The sequence below is a fragment of the Homalodisca vitripennis genome, chromosome 3, assembly GCF_021130785.1.
Source record: "Homalodisca vitripennis isolate AUS2020 chromosome 3, UT_GWSS_2.1, whole genome shotgun sequence".
Classification (NCBI taxonomy): Eukaryota; Metazoa; Arthropoda; class Insecta; order Hemiptera; family Cicadellidae; genus Homalodisca; species Homalodisca vitripennis.
Window position 1 is genome coordinate 116,444,214 of NC_060209.1, and position 21,102 is coordinate 116,465,315.

Sequence of the window (21,102 nt, forward strand, 5' to 3'; positions counted from 1 at the left end):
ATATAACAGCAAGTACTTCACATAGCCTGTTATAGAAGCATTCACATGTCCTCGGAATTGTTTAGACGTCTCCATAGTGGTCACTACATCACGGGTTCTCGATGTAGATTTTAACAGCAAGTACTCCACATAGCCTGTTATAGAAGCATTCGCATGTCCTCGGAATTGTTTAGACGTCTCCATAGTGGTCACTACATCACGGGTTCTCTATGAAGAATTTAACAGCAAGTACTTCACATAGCCTGTTATAGAAGCATTCACATGTCCTCGGAATTGTTTAGACGTCTCCATAGTGGTCACTACATCACGGGTTCTCTATGTAGAATTTAACAGCAAGTACTTCACATAGCCTGTTATAGAAGCATTCACATGTCCTCGGAATCGTTTAGACGTCTCCAAAGTGGTCACTACATCACGGTTTCACTTCACTAAGTAAATTGTAATAGCAAATTAGTGTAGTCACGGGAACCTTTTCTAATCTAATCCATTCCATCTAATCCATCATTAAAGTATTATAATTATTTTTGGATTGTTATAAATATATAAAAGTGGTTGAAGAAATTAGTAGTCGTTTTAGTACTTTATAAATGAAGTAATGGATATTGTTTTATAAATTAGCCAATTCGGAGTCTAAATTGAGGAATGAAATCTTTTAAATTGTAAAGTTTTAGTTTTTAGTAAATAGATATCAGCAATCTGAACAGACACACATGTCAACAACCCATTCAACAACTACAGGTAAAATGATGACAGCTTTAATCAAATACTATTTTTAGCCACCAATATACAAGAACTTAAAAAAACTTATTTTGCTCAGAATAACCGTGAGTTCCAAACGCCCATGTGTTGTTTAAACAGTAATATTATTGTTACAGCTATTCGAAAAATTTACATAGCGAAACCGTGATTTCCTAGAATCACAGTGTTGGTTTTAGTGTCTACTGCTGTAGCCATAGGCTGATCATTTTCCTTCCTGATGGAGGCAGGGCACACTTCTGGCAGTAGCCTGGAATATTGAAGGAAATAATGGTAAGACAGTAATCCAAGATAGCACCCGGAAAAGGTACGACTATGGCTTGATTTGGGGTACGCCTGTGTATTAAAGGAAAAATAATGCGGTCGAAACTGCAAGTACAGGTTATGTTGACAAACAAACGAACAAAGGCAATTCGTTTAAACATTCCTGCTCGTATTCAACAAGTGAATGTAGTACATGATACTTTCAAACTGCTGAATTGAGGAATGTGCCGATTTAAAGTAGTAAATTTAAGGGTTGAATTATGGATTTGAATTAATTATGAGTCCTGCAAACTACATTTAAGTCGAAACATAATAAAAAAAAAAACTATTTTACTGGTACTTCAAAATTAATTTGTGTCACTAATACTGTAATACAAAATGTTTAAATTTACATAAGTTACATGTTTTCCAACTAATATCAAAATATTGAAAAATAAATAAAATTCGAGATGTCCAAATAATTTGTTGGTAACAAATTTATATCAATTATAAAAAAACAATCTTAAATTTTGAAATTAGTTATTACTACAATATTGTGTTAAATGAATTCGTCTAATGTGTACAATACTGTAGACAACAAAAATTGTTTCAGTTATTTGGAATGTTTTGTTATTTGTAATATAATTTCAATTCATTAGTAATAACATCTAGACTCCTGCTTGTGAGGGAAGATTTCTAAATGAATGTACACCATATTGCTGAGGTCTATGGATTTGATTATATTGTGTTTTATGATCGTGATACTTCCTTCCGTGATACTTCCTTCCCTCAAATGATTTACATTTAAATTGTAAATGCAATATTGTTTTAAAAATATTTAGACAAGGCAAGGTCAGAATTTACGAGTATAATGATTTAAAAGCAGATTCACATGACTCTCTCAACTGTAGATTCTTAATAGTTCACGAAATCTCATGGAGCTTTAGGGAATAATTTTTAGGGAAAATGTGTTATACTGTTGGACTAGTTAAAATTAAGCTTAGGTTCAGTAACATGACCGTTAAGCTAATTAGTTATTATTGACAATTATGACATATCCAAGGATTTGTTTTCCATTAACAGATAGTCATTGATTAACTCTGATGTGAGTAATTAATTAATAATAACTAACGAGACAAATTTAAATTGTGTATAATCACGCAATACAATACGCCCAAGTTGATCTTGTTAGACATTGTACTATAATTACAATATTCAGCATCTTAGCAAGGAACCAGAACAGTAGGTTCGCTCAACCGCCGCGCCGGTCGGATAAACCTTCCGTAGGATAACCAATTCGTATCATCAACCGCCCTTCGGATCAACTGCTCGTCGCGTCTGGTTAACCGCTCGCCTGATAGACCGTCCGTAGGATAAACCGTCCATCGGATCAACCGAACCTTTCCAGGAGTACGGCATCATTAGATTTGATTTCCGACGCGGCAACAACAGATCGTCCAATTAACAGACGTCACTATTCGTCTCTCTGTTTTTAAACGTGTTAGTGTTTTTTTACTGCCTTATGCTGAGAATAGTGAATGACGTCCAATGTGGGTGAATAATTAATTATTGTACTTTGTTTGTTTATAAATATAGTTATTGCTATTGAGTTTTTATACAATCAGTTCAATTCCAGGTTTTTACGATTTCTTGGTTAACTGACTCAAATTATTCGACCTGTTCTTAGTTCCGTTGTTACTTAAGAAAGTTATTGTATTAGCATTTGTTAATCACATATATTATTTGAAGTTAGATGAGAATGTGGATGAGAGCTAGTTAATAATAAAGGGGATCTTGTAAAAAGTTAATTTTGAGAGCTTTGCTAGTTCACGCTTATCACTTGCTTTAACAGGTTTATTGTTGTTCATATTGATAAATATGACCTGGAAGTGGATGCTATTAACTGACGGAGACATGAGAGTTTATTGCAATAAGTCTATCGTTTAGGATAAAGTACTCACTCATTGAATAGGGTGAGCAATACGGAAAGAGACCTTTAACTCACCCAACCACACACAACATGGTTTGATCACCGAATAGATCAAGAAGACAGAGCAAGGTTAACTAAATCATCGTATTACAGAGCTGAGTTACAGACCGGCCCCGACGATGGGCGAGACGACAAGGTGACTCTGTCAGTAAATACCTCCGGCCCAAAACACATAAAGCGCTGTTTGCCTGCGGTTTCCTGCTGGCCATCGAACGTGACTACCCAAGGTCTGGAACCCAGAGCGGAGCCACGACGCGCGAGCGCAGCGACCAGTGATTTGCATCGTCAAGGCCACATTTGGACAAAGGACCAGGAACTGAGCTCAAGGTGAACTGCTGAAACAAAACCGAACTCGGTCTCAGTTCACCATCGGACATCACTTACCCCTAATTAGCGCCCTAGGGTAAATCACGCTCCCTCCGCCTCCATCCCCTCTCCCACAGCCCCGAGAGAAAGGGCGGTACGTTAATTACTATTTATGGTGTCCGCTTGATTGCGGGATCAGGAAGATGAATGGTGATCTTCAAGGGTATCCTGATACATCGAGAATAAAAATGTATTCCTTCTTTATCATTCCAAGGAGGCTTAGTGAAAGTGTGAAGAAATGTTGCCTTTGTACATCTTGCAGCATGTATTTTCTTCAGTTTGTATAGTTAACATGTTCATACTCATGTTCACTTTTTGATTCATATCTGCCTAAAGAGTATATTGTTCGTAGACTGAACCGAATTAACAGTCAAATGGGTATATATCTGCCTATGTATATACTAGTAGGATAATAACAAGTAAATACTAGTAGAATAGCTACTAGTAGGTACTAGTAGGATAGCCACCAGCAGATACGAAACAAATGACCGACAATAGATACAATAGGTACTAGTAGAATAAACACAAGTTAATACTAGTAGAATAACCACTAGGAATATAGCCATCAGTAGATACGAAAAGAATAGTCACCTTGTCAACTAGTAGGTACTTGTAGGGTCACCAGTAGATACGAGAAGAACAGTCACCTTGTCAACTAGTAGGTACTTGTAGGATAGCCACTGGTCACCAGTAGATACGAGAATAGACCGACAATAGATACGGCGATAGAATAGTCGATAGATAGAATAGTCACGAATAGGTACAAGTACGATAACCACAAGTAAATAATAGTAGAATAGTCACTAGTAAGTACTTGTAGAATATCCATCAGTAGATACGAGAAGCATGTCTCCAATATATACTTTCGGAATATAAATAAGTACATACCCGTAAAATAGCCACTAATATGTACTAGTAGGATAACCACTAATACATACTAGTAGGATAGCCACCAGAAGATTCGAGGATAATAGCCTCCAGTAGATTACTAGTAGGGTAGCCACTAATGACTACGAGTAAGGTGTGAGATGTAGACCAACTGATTTTATGACACAGATGCTTGTGGAGCATTCAGATTTCTTCCTGGTGGTGAAGGGATGTAACACTTGTGGATTGGACATTTAATTCCTGCAGTCTACCAATATCTACGTGGTTTGGACTGTTAGAGTGTTTAGGTTGATATTGGCCACTGGACTAGCACTCACAATACTTCATAACAAACAATTAACTTTAATGTATACAATAATTACCATTGCCTCTTTTATTGCTCCTGCACTCATTACTGTCATAAATCTCACCTTAAAATATGTATTTTGGTTATGTTGGTGATTCATATTGAGAATTTTTAATGGAAAATAAATAGTTATTATGTATGAGTTATTTATGTGTGTATAAGCAAGTATCTCTGATAATTAATGTGACAACTACATAATAATATTTCCTTGTCTATGATGTCGCTATCCAATAAATTCGTCCTTTTGGACTGTACACTGAATCTCCCAAAATCAGACAGGTCAAAGTCTCAAACCCAATTGAGAAATTAGAATTGAGTCTCATAACAGACTGAATCTAATGTTCCACTGGTATCAGTAACTCTTATGAACAACCTATTAAGTAATTTTCCTTGATAAATTGACCATACATCATGAAGATTACATAGATGTGTCATTATATAAGATAAGATATAATTGTAAGCATCTATTTTGAAACCCATTCCTACCGTCCGACTAAAAAAAAATAAAAAAACTATTTACTCAGTGATATATTTTTAAAACTGGTTCAGTTCTGATTCTATTTTAAAAATTACAATGTTGTACATTCATTTGTAATTTCTGATGAAGACAGTTTGTGGAGAGCAAGTTCAATTTTTGCTATCTACACTATACAGTTTAGTTCGTTCCTGACTCAGGTTCTAGATGAAGTACTGTTTTTTCTGTTAATTAGGGGTAGAAATACTTAAGTTGAACGGAAGTTCCTGCAGACAGTAGCAATAGCAATATTAGAGAATGGGAACAGGCTATAGATATAAAATCCTATATGACTACTGCTCGTTGACGCTGGGTTGTTGATTCGATGTTATAGTAACTACATCTACTACGCTTGTGAATTACCGCTACTTGCTAACAATCATAAAATTCTTTATGATATGAAGTACACTAACAGGCAGTATACATATCCATACTCAATTGAGGATTCATCGTTAGATTGGAGGTTATTATTCATGCATCTCCTCCTTGTCATGCACAGCTGATTCTGATAACGTCAAGCTCTCAAATTGTACAATAGGAAGTCTAAGTTCAAACAAGATCCAAATCCATACTCAATTTGAGGGTTCATCGTTCCAGTGTCAGGTCATTGCTCCGTTGTTGGTAACTATGTCTATATAATTTTCCCTCAGTTTAAATCTGATTTTATAATTCTTAGAAAAACAATACATAGATCTGATATGTCAAAGTCTTCGATCTCTATTCTATTATTTACCAGCTCGAGTGTTATGTTGTTATTTTAATAATTCAGTACAATGACTTTATCAACTTCCCTCTCTATGAACTACCTCGCGTCCTGTAGAAAATCAATCCCTAGAGCCGAAAATTCCAGAGCAATAACTTTCTGGGAGTTAACTGGTTACAGTATAACTTGGTTGCTCCGGTGTTGTTAACTAGTATATCTACTCCTATCTCTGTCAGGTTCTCCAGTAAACCCAATGCCATACTGGAAAATAAATGTAGCGTAGGGGCGAGGCTGCTGCTGTCTAACCGATAGGTCATGGGTTCTATTCCCGAGGTGATCAATAAAAATTGCAAATTGGTTTGGAACGTTTTATCTTAGAAATATTTGGCAGAAAATGCCACAGGCGTTGAGAAACCCCCTCTAACTCTTTATGGCACCCCAAAGACTAACAGTATCAGATAACTCATAGGTCCAAACCCATTTTCAATGTGTATCCAACTGGTCGAGTGTAAGGTTGTTGCTCCTGTGCCAGTAACTATATCTACTCCCCTCTCTTTGAAGTAGGCCCACTTGGTAACATGATCCAGCAAGCCCAAGATCTGAGGGGTCAAAGACCCTGACCCATACTCAGAGCTCTTGCACTGGTAAGTCGGTAACTAAATCTCCTGCGTTTTCAGTCGAGTAGCTTCACTTTGTAACTTGACCCTACAACCTTGCCATTTTGCTTGTAAACTGTTCAGTTATCAACTTTTTAGTTCAAATTGTAATTTTTTACTGAAATACGAAACTATTTTATCACTACAAATCCATTGCAATTGTTTATTTGTTGCTAATTGTATTTTTGTCTAAATTGGCGAAACAATGCAACACGTCGTTTTTGCAGTTGTCAGAAACAACAAATGACAATTATTATGAAATTGGCTTGGCGGCTAATTAAGTACAAACTCATCATTGGAAAATGTAAATTGAATTCCTTTTGTAACTGCCTTTCTAACTGCCATGGACAAACAAATGTTCTGAAAACTTTTTGACAACGTTTAAACCTCGGCTTATACATTTCAGTACATCATGTTTAGCAAAATATTTGATGGATCAGAGTTCGAAACTGTTTTAATACCTTCCTGTTAACAAGCCTGCTAACATTCGCTGCGGTGTCGCGGCGCGGCGCGGGCGACAAAACAAAGCAAAGGCAAGCAGTGAACTCGGGAAATCAATTACTTTTTTTAAGGTGGTCAACAAACAGCCAGTCGAGTTTGGAACCCGTTTTACCAAAAGATCAAAACGACCAGTTTTTGTGGAGTGAGCCGGGCCAACTCGGCGGCCGCGGTGGTGCGTGCGACGTTGCCAAGTCTCGCGCTGCTATCTTATCACATGTGAACACTCACTCGCAGTTCGCCGGTCCCGACTCTTGTATTTCCTGCATTCAGAGGGCTCTGACGCAACTCGTCCACGATGTCTTGTGTTCATATAATTTGAAATCGATTAAAAACTGTACATTATGTGCAAATAAAAGGTGTGGCAACGGAAAAGATTGGTGCAAAAATCAACAAAATGAAAAATAACTATTTTACGTCATACATTATCATTTTTTGTCATTATGTGCAAACAATATCAATGTCAGAATATATTTGAAATATTAAAGTGGTATATAATAACAGTCAAAACTATAAAAAATTTCACGTCAGATATCCTGACATTTTCAAGCCACTGTGTAAAGAAGGTGCATCGGCGTTTGTTGCTGACTTATGATTATTAAGCATTCCTTGAGCAGTTTATAAAGATGAATTAACAACTTTAGCAACCTTTTCTAAATTATTAATGTTTATAGAATCGTTCTAAGTAGTCTTGAAAAAATCATAAGTTACATGCATACTCTTGCCGGGAAATTGAAGAATTTATAAATTTTGTCTTGAAATATTCATAAACATCCTTTGTAACATCGGGGAAAATGATGAATAGGTTTATTTTAAAGGATAATAAAGGTTTATGGTTTCATTAACAAAATAAATTAGAAATTAATAATAATCAAACTTTTGCAAAAGACTGGCGACAGCAATAATTTTTTTGTTTTTTTACTTGAGTCTATCTTGGTGGAGTAGCCTATCATTAAGAGCAGCCGATCTTACATCCTACTGGATGACCTTCATCTTTACTTAATATTCTTAGCCCACCTGTTTGGTCGAATATGTCACTGATAAACTTACGTATAAAAATTTCGATGCCCAAGACTCGTTGTAGATCGAAATACATCTTTAGGACAAGAGCTCTCTATTGACTTTAAACTTCGAAACAACAACTGAAATACTTCGAAGAGTCAGTCAATGTGTTGCCTAAGTAAGTGACAATTTAAGATCAAAACTAGTCTTTGGTATTTAATGTTCTCAGGTATTATTCACTTGCTTTAACTATAAACTGGAACACATTGTCGTGTTTTTCCTCGCAGGAAGTTTCAGTAAAGTTGACGAAGCGGCTAATGCACTCAGTAGTCCCTCATCTTTCTTCCCACAACGAGCAACTTGCATGACCTAATCTGGCAAGGAAATCTAGAATAAAACAGAATACATATTGCAAGAACTATTCTCCGAAAATCTTGAATGAGACTTAGGATAGGCAAATAAGATATCAATGTTATATAAAATGAGTGACGATACTGAGAAAAAGTAGAAAGTCAGCTAGAACTAATCGTTGTTTATTTAGTTATATATCTTTTTTCAATGTTACAAATTAATAATCTTCTAAGAATAGTAATTCTTTTCCCTGTAGATACCCATGAGGAAGAATATATCACGAAGACCTAAAAAACATAATCATAATGTTGAACTTTATATTTATAAAGTACTGAAATAGAATCAGTTTATATCTTGCATCTGTTTCACTATTTGTCTTGCAAATAAAAAAAGTCACTACTAAGACTGTCTCTACATCGGAAATTTCTGTTTAGAGAGCTGAACACGATAAGTAGTATACATGATTATAGTACAGATTTTATTAAGTAACAAAATAAAATGATTGTTAATCGTTCAAGACACTTTCAAATCTAGTCGAGGGAAACATGACTAAGGTATTACATAGTCAGCATATTAGTTCAGCTATTCTGTTGTGTTAGTCTTACGTATTGTTCAAAGATAAAGGTTAAGTAACATCTCATGTGTAAACAAGATCTGTCTCAGAATTGTGTAACTCTGAGTAAAGGAATATTTCCAGTTTCTCTTTGATATTGTATAATATTAAATGCCCAAAGATTCTGTAATTAACTAGTTGAATATTCTTTTCGTAACAACAGAGCTTGGCCACATCACAAACAAAGGTCCGGGCGAAGGAAGACCGACACCGAGTTAAACAGAGGTTGTGGAGTACAATTCGAGCCAATTGAGCGAGTCAACTGGCCAATGATGAGGGATCTTACACGCAGCTGTTTGTACCTTGTTACCGTCGTCATCATCTGATTTACATGTCGGTTTGTACACAATTACAGTGTTGGTTTTATAACCTATTACGTGTCTTGGTGACGTTTTGCTCAAGTACTGGTTACAAATACTCTGCAAAGGTTTGGTTTGTAATCTTTTATATGGCCGCAGATGTACTGGACGAAAAATGAGTTCAGTTCCAGTTTCTGGTTCGAATTACCATTTTGTAAATAATTGTATGTCGTGAAAAATGTGAATCGATTTCAGCCTCTGTAAGTTTTTAGTATTTGTCTTTAATTTTCCAAAAGTCTATTATGATAGGAAGGGAAGTTTTATTTACTGTAATTGAAGTTTTTATGAACTGTGTGTTATTTAAAACAAATTTTTTCAAACTGTATTAATAAAGACACGATAATTATTTTTCAAATAAAGAGTCTTTCTATAGTTGTAAAAATATATAATATAACAATTTCCTATCTCGCTGAAAATGTTTATTAAGTACGGAGTAAAAGTACTCCACCATCGACCAACATTTACTAAAATAATAATAAAGATTAACATAGATATTTAATTAATATTTATAGTTATCAAAATTATGTTAAGCCCTTGTTATAGTTTTGCATATCCCTCTATGACTGTGTATAAAGGAGAACACAACCAACAAAAGCCAAATAAATGAGCCAAGCCCTCTCTAGCTCAGAGCCTACATTTTGGAATACTACCCACAAAATAGCATCACATTGAGGAACAACAAATTTATTCCCAATAGATTTCCTTGTCTAATGTTAGAGACCTCACGATAAGCCCCAGACAAATAGGAGTCTTACATACGGTTCAAATACGGCCGTGAACTCCACTCGTCAGAATATCAGGATCCACAGGACTGACACTCTCTAAACCCTTTACAGAGACAACATAATATGACAGAACATCGACTTCGTTTTGGAAAATATAATATGGTAGACATTTTAACCACATCCATAGTCATACCAAGGCTACTACTGTTGTGATGTTGATGGATCTAAAGTCAGTTGGACGTACAGAGTCGAATTTTTAGCAGCGAAAATAATCCTACCATAATAGAATGTTAGCTGTCTCCAGAGCCACCAGCGATACTGACTAAAAAGGGCTACAAATACGCTGGAACTATGGGTAACACCATCAAATCGAAATGCAGATGAGAGAAGTATCTTGGCGGTCAGTACTTCCCAAAGTCACCACATCACAAAGTAAGAACAAAACACTTCTTCGAAGAATCTTTGGGACAGGTGCAATGGCTGACCATCATCACAGATACGTGAGGAAATTCCCTGTTTCTGATGAAGCTATCGAGTACCTACTATCTGCAACACGTAACCCGCAGAAGAGTGAGAAACCTTGTACACGGACGGTCCTACATTCAGTTTCGTTTTTGACTCATCGAAAGATGGAGCTGTATTAGTCTCATTATAACACCAACTGCTGCATCCATGTACTGGGTTGATGTAATGAACCAATGTAAACTTCCGACTACCACTAACTTTTCTTACAGTAGTAGCTACATAAACGAACCATTTAACCATTAACCTCACACTTATTGGCTTGTTTATGGGTCTGTTGAGACAATTGTTACTTCTTGTACGCTTTGTCTTTCCTCAAGTAAGATTCTTTTTGAACTATGCCTCAATGTTTTCATCTGGTCCAGTAAGTTGGTTTATCATGCGATCTGCTCAACACAAAAACATTACTTTAATAGTTAGTTCTTGCAAAAATCAGAGCTCATAGTGATGGATATATTACGGTATGAGAAGTGTGAAAGGTAACTTTCCTTTGCAAGAATGTCCATAATGGAAAAATTCAACAAATAATCAACACTTTTGAATTTGAAAATTATATTTTATGAATTAGGAAGATCAGCTTGGCGTGTTTAAACATTTATGTCTTATTTTGATCCCAGAGATTAGGGGAGTTGTCAATTTGTTGTCAGTAACGAAATCAGCATCAAATAGCTGCCGTAATTTTTAATAAAATTTTTAGAATAAAATTTCATAATAGAAGCATGAAAGCTAAGTATAAGGTTAACCTCGCTCTTAGGTAGTTTGTGCCTTATATATTTTAAAACAGTTTTCAGTCTAAGTGTCAGGTAGAAATGTGTAGGATATAAAATCTTATCTTCAAGAACTGTAAGATATCTCAAAGATATGACACCAATTGGTTGTGTATAATTTATTTAAATTTTATTGTCTATTGCATCAATGTTATCAACAAGGATGTTCATTCACGAACATCCTTAAAGGAGGGGTGGGATAAGGGATTAAAACCTCATAAAACACTATTGCAACATTACGCCAGGTTGGTATTGCGCTTAAAGTTAAGCATTATGTCCATAATAAATGAATATATGCTGGAAATGTATCTCTACAGAGGTTTTCGCTTTCAATCAATCGATTATCAATCAGATAAGTATCAACTAGTAGTTTGATCACAGATCATTTCAAGTCCATCCTTTTAAACGTAAAGTTTATCTTTACAAACGCGTATAGATGTGACCCTTAAGAACGGTTGCCAGAACATAAAGGGTATACAGAGCGACAAGAAGAGGGCTGTAATAGACAATTAGCTCCAATTGCTCGCCTGATATGATTTGTCTGCTGAGCTGGCCACATTGTCTAACGCTGGCCGGGTCGGGGCCTTCAATTGCCGCCAATTAGTGTAAGGGCCGGGTCCATGTGTTGTGCGCCTTAGTCACTTCTCTGGACTCATTTAACAAACATCATATCTTTAATGTACTCGCCTGATTACCGTTTATCATAGAGTTAGCGAGTCGTGAACAATTAGTGACCAGATAAACGTCGGGAACATAAACTGTGTCAGCCATTAGACTACTCGTCTAGAACCCGGTATATACTGTAAGTTCGGGTAATTGAACATGATCGTAAATATTTGTTACTCTTTGACAAACGATCTGGGAGTTGAACATGACCATAAATAGCAATTAATCCTACACGTTGTGATATATACTACGAGGGAATGGTACACGAATCAAAGGCGTTACATCCTAAATGTTTCACTGAGATTAGTAGCTAGGACCAGTCAATAAAATGCATTAGTGTTGACCACAATGTTTGTTCTACCTTTGATTGAATTTATTACACAACAGATAACTCATCCAGTGTGTGCTTATTAATTAAGGCACGGTAAAAGTGAGGGTTCGGAATGCTATGTGTGAAGTGAGAGGTCAGGTACCGAATATTTTTATGGTAACAATCAAAGTTCTGTGGCGCAGCCCTAGCGTCAGACTTCAGAACTAACTGAAATAATCCTCCCGAACTTAGCACAACACTACAGACAGTATGAATTATTAACTAATACAATCTTGAGTAACTAACACAAACTAGTGTAACTAATACAATCAAAGGTACTAAGCGAAAAATTCGCGTTGTAAACAGTTATTCCATACAAAATTCTGAGATTCATATTTTCTGTTTATTAAATACTATGCTAAAAGTTGTATTGTCTAAATTGTGATTTATATTGGCTGATGTGTAAGTTGAGTGATTGAATATATCGTAAATAATATTTATAGCCCTTCGTGATATTTAACACAACGTAGGAAAATTAAACATGATTACAGTAATATAAATTTATGTATTTTGTTGGACCACGGTCCGCTGAATTCTCTTTTTTAAGGCATAAACCCATCTGAATTTACTCGAAGCCAAATTTAGAGATATCTATAGAAGGAGTAAAATTTGTCTTAACAATTACACAGGAATAATAAAATTTAGTTTCAAAGTTAAGACTGAAAAGCTTTGGGTTTGTCAAGATTTTTAGATTAGCAAATTGTAGCACAGTTCGAAACGAGCGTTTATTCACCAAACTCGCGATTTTTGTGTTTGCAGTGGTTTGTGTTCGCAATGAAGATTAAATGTCTGTCTTGTTAAATACCAATGAAAGTTAAATACACAATTCTATACCGAAATACAACTAATTATGAGGAATACTTTTAGTGTTATAATATTTTTATAAAAAATTATTCTTAAGTAAAAGTTATAAATAATAAATTGTATCCATGATGTCACGAAGCTGAAGAATACCCCTGGCTTTCATATAATGGAGTCATAGGTTTCATTCTACCAATACTGCCGGTAAGGCTTCTGACCCACAGACTGTTCGGGATAACAGACGTCTTTTTTGTTAAGGATGACACCACCATCATGAAAAATGATAAATATGTGGCCTTTATAGTTTTCAGTCAAATACAACTATTTGAGTAAAATACGATAATTTTACTCAAGTTAAACCGTTCATAGATAATTTAACTGCTATGAATTTACCAATGACTATGTAGTGCATTCTAGAATTAAGAGAAACCAAAGTAGAAATGAATCGCTGTAGGAGGCATAATTCTAGAAATATTTAAAGCGACTTAAAGTTTTAACTTTCCAACAATAATGGAAATATGTTAAAAAAATTACGAATCAAGAGAGAATCAAACTGTCAAAATTGACGACGACTAGATGATGGAGCTGTCAATGATGCTATTAGGCTATGCTAAAATTTGTAGAGAACATCGCTTCTAAACGATCTGGTTCGTAGTTTTGATATTTTAGTGAATCAGTTAGTTGCTGAATGAACGTGACATTATCGTTGCTTCTATTTAGGTTTAGGTGGAGTTTACTGACACGAGTATCTTTCCATCTTGAAAACTGCTATAACGTAGACTCCTAAAAAGTACCCCCGACACAGTTGTATTAGACGAATTCCTGTCGTATACATAGTTTAAAAAATATTCAACATTTTTGTATGCAAATTGTCATAAGATGAACTTTGTTTTTTTTCATATGGATAACCTCATTTTCGACAAAACCTCCTTATCTAAAGGTTTAGCATAATTTTCCGTAGAATCTCAATATACACCCCTTGTCTATAAAAGAGATTGAGGTTAAATGGAGTTGTGCAGAAGAATTCCTTTATGGATGGTCTAGAAATTTCCTGAGCTGGCTGGAGCACGAAAGGAATCTGGTAGACTTATGAAGTATACCTCTCCTATGAAAGACCATTCAGCCAGTTAGTTACCTAGTTCATTTACCACTATTTTAAAGTTTATAATCCAGTAATAAGAAATAATAAACAGTTAAAAATATTGTTTTACTATAACGATTTTGATAAGTTCTTGTGGTTTATGATTTATTGCTTCTACTGACTGGATGTTATTGACCAGTAGGTGGGTTGGTGGGGTATAGCGGTGAGTAATAATAAGTATTTATAACTATTTATAAGTAAAATAGGTAATTTAACAACCAATATATTAGTAATAGGAATTCACTTGTTGTATTTGGCATTGCAAAATCCATCTCAGTGTAATAGATATATTTTATTTATAAAAATGGAAGACTATAATTCAAGATATTTTTATAATTCCTAGGTTTGTTAAAGAAAACAAACTAATGTACAAAACGTCAGACACTTTCATACTAATAGTAGCAGAGGAGCCTGAGTCTCCTTGCAGGGTTCGGTCGTGGAAATTTGGAATTAGATGCAAACATACCATATAACATTTCGAGTTATCGTTTAACTGTTACGCCCGGGGCAGTTGGTGGTGACAGGTGGCCACTTTCTAAACATTAGTTATTACCGGTTACGTAACTTGTGTGTGTTGGACAATTTGACAACACCGCGTTAACTGCCGGGCCGCCCACTGCGTCCGTGTCAACAGCTTGGTAATGGGATGCTCGTTACCTTGTCCTGCATATACACTGTTGCCACATTAGCAGGTGGAATTTATTATTGTTTTATTTTAGTACTTGAGAAAAAACGCGCAAGAAAGAAATTGGGATAAGTCCCAGGAATTGATTACTGGCCATTCGAACTGGCCTTAAGTAATTAGTATATGTAGTTTTAAAAATTCGACAATCTACCTCGCTTGATTGCATATTTTATACAGCCAACACTAATGTGTGTCTTATAGGTTCTTTTGGGTTTAAAAAATCAGTAGATATGGTGGGAAGTGTTGATACAATGTGAATATTGAGTTTAGATCCAGTTCACCTTCCTCTTAGTGCAGCGTCTTGAATCTGAATCTGTGGTTCCGACTCCCGGAATCCCGAGTCATGCTCGTCTGAAGAGATCCATACAAAATTAGCAACTAAGAAGGTTAAAACGAACTCCACATTGTTTCGACATCAGAGACTACAAAATATAAACATAGGTGAAGTGGTATTCTCATTGTCTCATCAGATGCACAATTGGATCCAGTGGTTCTATGGATCTCTTCAGACGAACATGACTCCGGATTCCGGGAGTCGGGTATGTGACAGCTTCAGATTCCACACGCTGTTCTAAGAAAAAGGTGAACTAAATATTTCACAATAAACTTCACATTAAAAGATCAGTGTTGGCCGTCAGAAGCCAGAGACTGCCTAGTGGTAGACGAAGAATCTAACTTTTACTTATTACTTTCCTGGCTTTCCAAGGAAATATAAGCAGTAATAGAGACGTATATACCTGTATGTAAAATAATAAAAAAACACTGTTTAGGTATCGTTTTATTAAATTGAATAAACAATAAATTTATAAAACTATTCCTCACACAGTGGTTATAAGATCTCTATTCTAATGATTAATTAATTCTCTAATAATGAAAATTTAAATAGCAACAGACTAGGATATTCTCGTAATGGAAGTTTTGTGTGGTCTTCAAAACGAGTTTATTAATGTATTTGTGAAGAAAAGAAATATTTCTACCCAACATAAACGATGAATCGAATGTTTTCGGAATGAGTAGAAACAGGTTGGCAGGCAAGGTTGATATTCGCAGAAGGCTAGTATATTGTGTGGTTGACCATGAACGGAACGACAAGTATCTCTTCCTCGTCCTGTAAGGATACTTACCTCCTGCTGACATCTAGCCACCCTCTATCATGTATCTGAATTACACAACCCTTACGTAAAGATACAAAAGTGTTTTGAAGTGTGTCTTCCTCGTTCTGCAAGAATACTTACCACTTACTGACATCTAGCCACCTTCTATCATGTATCAGAATTACACAACCTTTACATGAAGATACACAAGAGTGTCTTGGAGTGTGTCTTCCTCGTCCTGTAAGGATACTTACCTCCTGCTGACATCTAGCCACCCTCTATCTTGTATCTGAATTACACAACCCTTACGTAAAGATACAAAAGTGTTTTGAAGTGTGTCTTCCTCGTTCTGCAAGAATACTTACCACTTACTGACATCTAGCCACCTTCTATCATGTATCAGAATTACACAACCTTTACATGGAAGATACACAAGAGTGTCTTGGAGTGTGTCTTCCTCATCCTGCAAGGATACTTATCTCCTGCTGACAACTAGCCACCCTCTATCATGTACCTGAATTACACAACCCTTACGTGAAGATACAAAAGTGTTTTGAAGTGTGTCTTCCTCGTTCTCCAAGGATACTTACCTCATACGGACACCTAGCTACCCTCCATCATATATCTGATTTTCACAACCTTTACATAAAGATACACAAGAGTGTCTTGAAGCGTGTCTTCCAAGTCCTGCAATGATATTTTATTTTGTTACCGAACCAATCCTCCTTTTTTACAATACAAGTAAAACCCTAGCTGAAAACCAACAGAAATGGAAATAGCTTGCTTACATCTAATTTTGAACATGCCATTAACAAATTGAATAATTACACCATTCTTGAGGTTTGTATCTATGTAATGCTTCCTTTCCTACCGACATGGTAGCGGCAGGTACCTTTGTGTTGTGTAAAAATATCTGTGTCCTGCTAAAAATCAGAACTTGCATGTAGGTACATTGGTGACATGTATATCTCCTCCGTCAGGAAAGATATCTGCAACAGTCTACTGCAACCATCTTCTATATATTGTAGTGTATTGCATAACCCTTATATGCATTCACAATAGAAGGATGTACTTATTTCTCATCCTGGAAGGATATCTGACTTCAGCTTACGCCAAACCATCTTGTGGGTATGGTACTAATTACAGCACTTGCTTATAACTAGTTTATAAATTATAATAACATATATCACTTTTGAGAAAGTATGAGTCCTGGAATGATATTTAGCATTAAATAAGCCAATTTATAGAAAACGTCCACATAAAATTAATGTATTCTACATATTTTGAGAGAATCTTTTTCACTATTCCATTATGTTAGTTCGCTTAATGTATCTGGCGAAATGGAACGTCCTACAAAGCGTCTGGAAGTAATACTCAGCCCTTTACACACTAACAGTGATGGTCCCAACATATTACTCGCTCGTCCAGATGATACTTAAGCCATATTTTATGTCGAATACTAAACAACTGTTTTTGAAGACAAAATTGTAGTAGCCAATGTATTTGTCTCAGTGCTGTAAAATCTATCTGTATCTATCTCCAGCTGACACCATGTCATCATCTGTACTGCATTATGTACTTTATAAAGTATCGTTGTCAGAAAGTAAAGTAAAATGAAAGATTCTTTACTAAATATTGCAATACTTCCAGCAAAAAGCCACGCTCTATCTATCCTCCGTAATAACAATCCTTATATGGAAATAGAGTATTTGTAGGATTATGTTTGCAGTTCTACGAGGATATTTAAATTTTAGATGATGAGAAGTCAGTATTTCTACACAACACTGCTTGACACACAGTTGTTAAGTTGCCTCTTCTTAGTCTTACGAAACTATCCACGTCAGGGAAGTCGAGCAATGTTCTGTGTCTGTACTACTACTCAATATTCGACTGTCGATACTGAGTTTCTAAGAGGATATGCCGCCAGGTTATTGTCCTCCAGCTAGGATTGAGTCATACTCCTCTACTACCTACACTGCCCTTGCGTGATGACTCACTTTCAGATAGATTTCTCTATCTAGTCCTGAAAGGATATCTACCTCCAACAGGCATCAAATCACACCCTGAACCTGTTTCTGCACTACACAACTCTTTTTCTGACGTATGGTAAACCTGATACCCGATGATATTTGCCCCCAGCTCCAGCTGGTGTCGGGTTACTCTTTAACTCCTTACTGACTGAATTCTTTCCGGTGAGTACAGATGCCGTTAGATGTCTCCTCCCAGTCTTATCTCGATATGTGTCAGGATATCTACCTTGGCTTGGATCCCTTACATCTGTCGGTATAATGACATGCGTCTCTGGACTGAATCAGATTTCTCTCCCCATTCTGTCCTTGTTGGCCTGTAGTTGACCTTTTCAGCAACTTCGAACACTGTCTCGTGTACTTCAGGACGTTTGCCTTAAAATGCAGTCTGTCGCCAACTCATTCCAATATGCATCTGCCAAAAGTAATAGAAATAATCGTATTCATAAGTTGGTAAGTTTGCTTTGAACTGTTGTGCATAACACACACACACACACACACACACACACACACACACACACACACACACACACACACACACACACACACACACACACACACACACACACACACACACACACACACACACACACACACACCATTGCATTTTAGACTACTTACTCTGTTAAAGGTTACTCTTTCAGTACTATTCCACTTCTACCATGCTCCTATTTTCCCAATGACATCATATTCCTCTCTCAACATCGCCCTCAAATCCTGTTACATTCTTTATACTTTTCACATGTCAATACCAGGCACTGATAACACACACAACGGACGGAGTGCTGTATCTACAAAAATAAGAAATAAATAATTCTATCGAGTACGTCTATTGAATACGTCGTCTGTTATAAGTAATTTGGATGAATCTTTCCTTAGTCATAAATACTTGCTCATTCAACCCATTCATTTCGAAAAACAAAACCCATCCATCCCATCACTATGAGTTACATTTAAAGATGGTTAAAAAAGTTTAAAATAACTATATTATTGAGGATGAAATGATGCAAACAATAAAGCTCTAATTGGTTTAAGTAAGTCATAGGAGTTTTATACTAGTCGCGTGTAGTTTGGGTCGTACTGCGACTGATCCAATGAATCAACATATCAGATAGCATATTAATTACTCTAGAAAATAATCCAAATATGGATTCAAGAATTAAGTATTCTTTTTTATTAAATTTTATTTATATATGAGGAAGCACGATGTCGTCATAGATGTTCAATGGAAACTGTTTATTAATTTTAGTTCAGTTTTAGGAACCATTCTTACCTTTACCTCCAATACAGGTGAATATTGAATATGTCTATATGCAGATTATACTTCGACTTTATCCATTACTAATACCTTAATTGATATGGATAGAAGAATGTATATGGAAAACTTATGCAAGGTTTGATTGGACGGCTGGAATCTAGGTGCACAAAAATATGTAAAAAATCTTTAGTTTTGGTTTAGAGAATGCAACACAAATTTTCGCGTAAATTGAATATTTTCTCTTTAATAAGTATCGTTTCTTGGTATGACAATAGATGAGGGTTGGAAAACACACTGGTATTAAATAGGTCATATAGCAGCTTTAATATATGTTACGTTCCCTACTTTTAGTTTCTAGTGGACAAAGATAGTCTATAAAGGTGTATAAGTTCAAGGCGAATAGTTAAAAAGGTGTACTCTCACAAATGACCCTAGTCGCACTATATGTTTGAGTTGATTTAGAGATCTATCAACGTGGAAATAAGAACATTTTGTTTTACGTTTTCTATTTAGTTGACGATATAAATAATTATTGACACTTTTGGGCTTGCAATAAATAAAATTAAAACATTTATAATACATGTATATAAATTCAGTCCTTATTTAACACGGGATTTTATGCAACCGGAATGCTGTAATTACAAAAACGTTTTAACTTGATTTGAAAACTATATTTAGGAAAGCTAATAGTTGAAAGATGCGTAGGCCTACTAAAACCAAAAGATTGATATTGTAAATAATTCAAAATAGTGACAACTTTACAATGTAGTATACCCATGACAACAAATTTTACATTTAAAAGCTTTACTGACAATGTGTGTTGTGATATTGTTAGACATACAGGTTGTTGAGAGTTGACTCAGATTATGAAATTTTACTGTAGTTATCTATTTAGATTACAGTTATTATAAGTACTTCGATAATTTTAGATTAAGAATTAACTACCGTAATTGGTTAACGAAGATACTCTTATCTTTAACATTAGGGCTGGGTTACTCAAACCAAATAGTAATTAATGCTTGAGTGCAACTGTCCAACAATTTTCAAACGATTTATGTATAAGTATGTCATTGAATTTAATATTTTAATTATCTAATCTATGTAATAGGAAGGTAACCATGTCCTTAATATATCGTAATTAAGGGTAATGTTGGATACGTAAACAAGTGATAAAACAAAATAAAAATGCTGACAGTTTCGTTAAAGTTGCCACGTAACTGTCTAATTTGCATATGAAAACAAACTGTATTGATAAAAAGGCCGTTTATGATAAAACTTGACCTCAGTTTTGAAACAGATATTATCTTTGTTTCTGAAAGAATTACAAAAGCAATTTTATATTCTTTATTGAAACATGTAATGTTATTTAGTAGGCAGACGAGAAATAGGTAATTTTTAACATACTGTTTTAGTATGGTCTGATTCATACGAAAACGCATTTGTTGATACAATTTATAAACAGCAAGTTTTAAAGAATAATACGCTAGATGAGTCGTACAAGTTTTATATTTGAATGAAATAATGAACTATTTATCATAAGTTTACTACAACCAACACTCTAAGACACGGTTTAATTATGTACGTGTGTATGAATATTGAATCACACACACACACACACACACACACACACACACACACACACACACACACACACACACACACACACACACACACACACACACACACACACACACACACACACACACACACACACACACACACACACACACACACACACACACACACACACACACACCACGC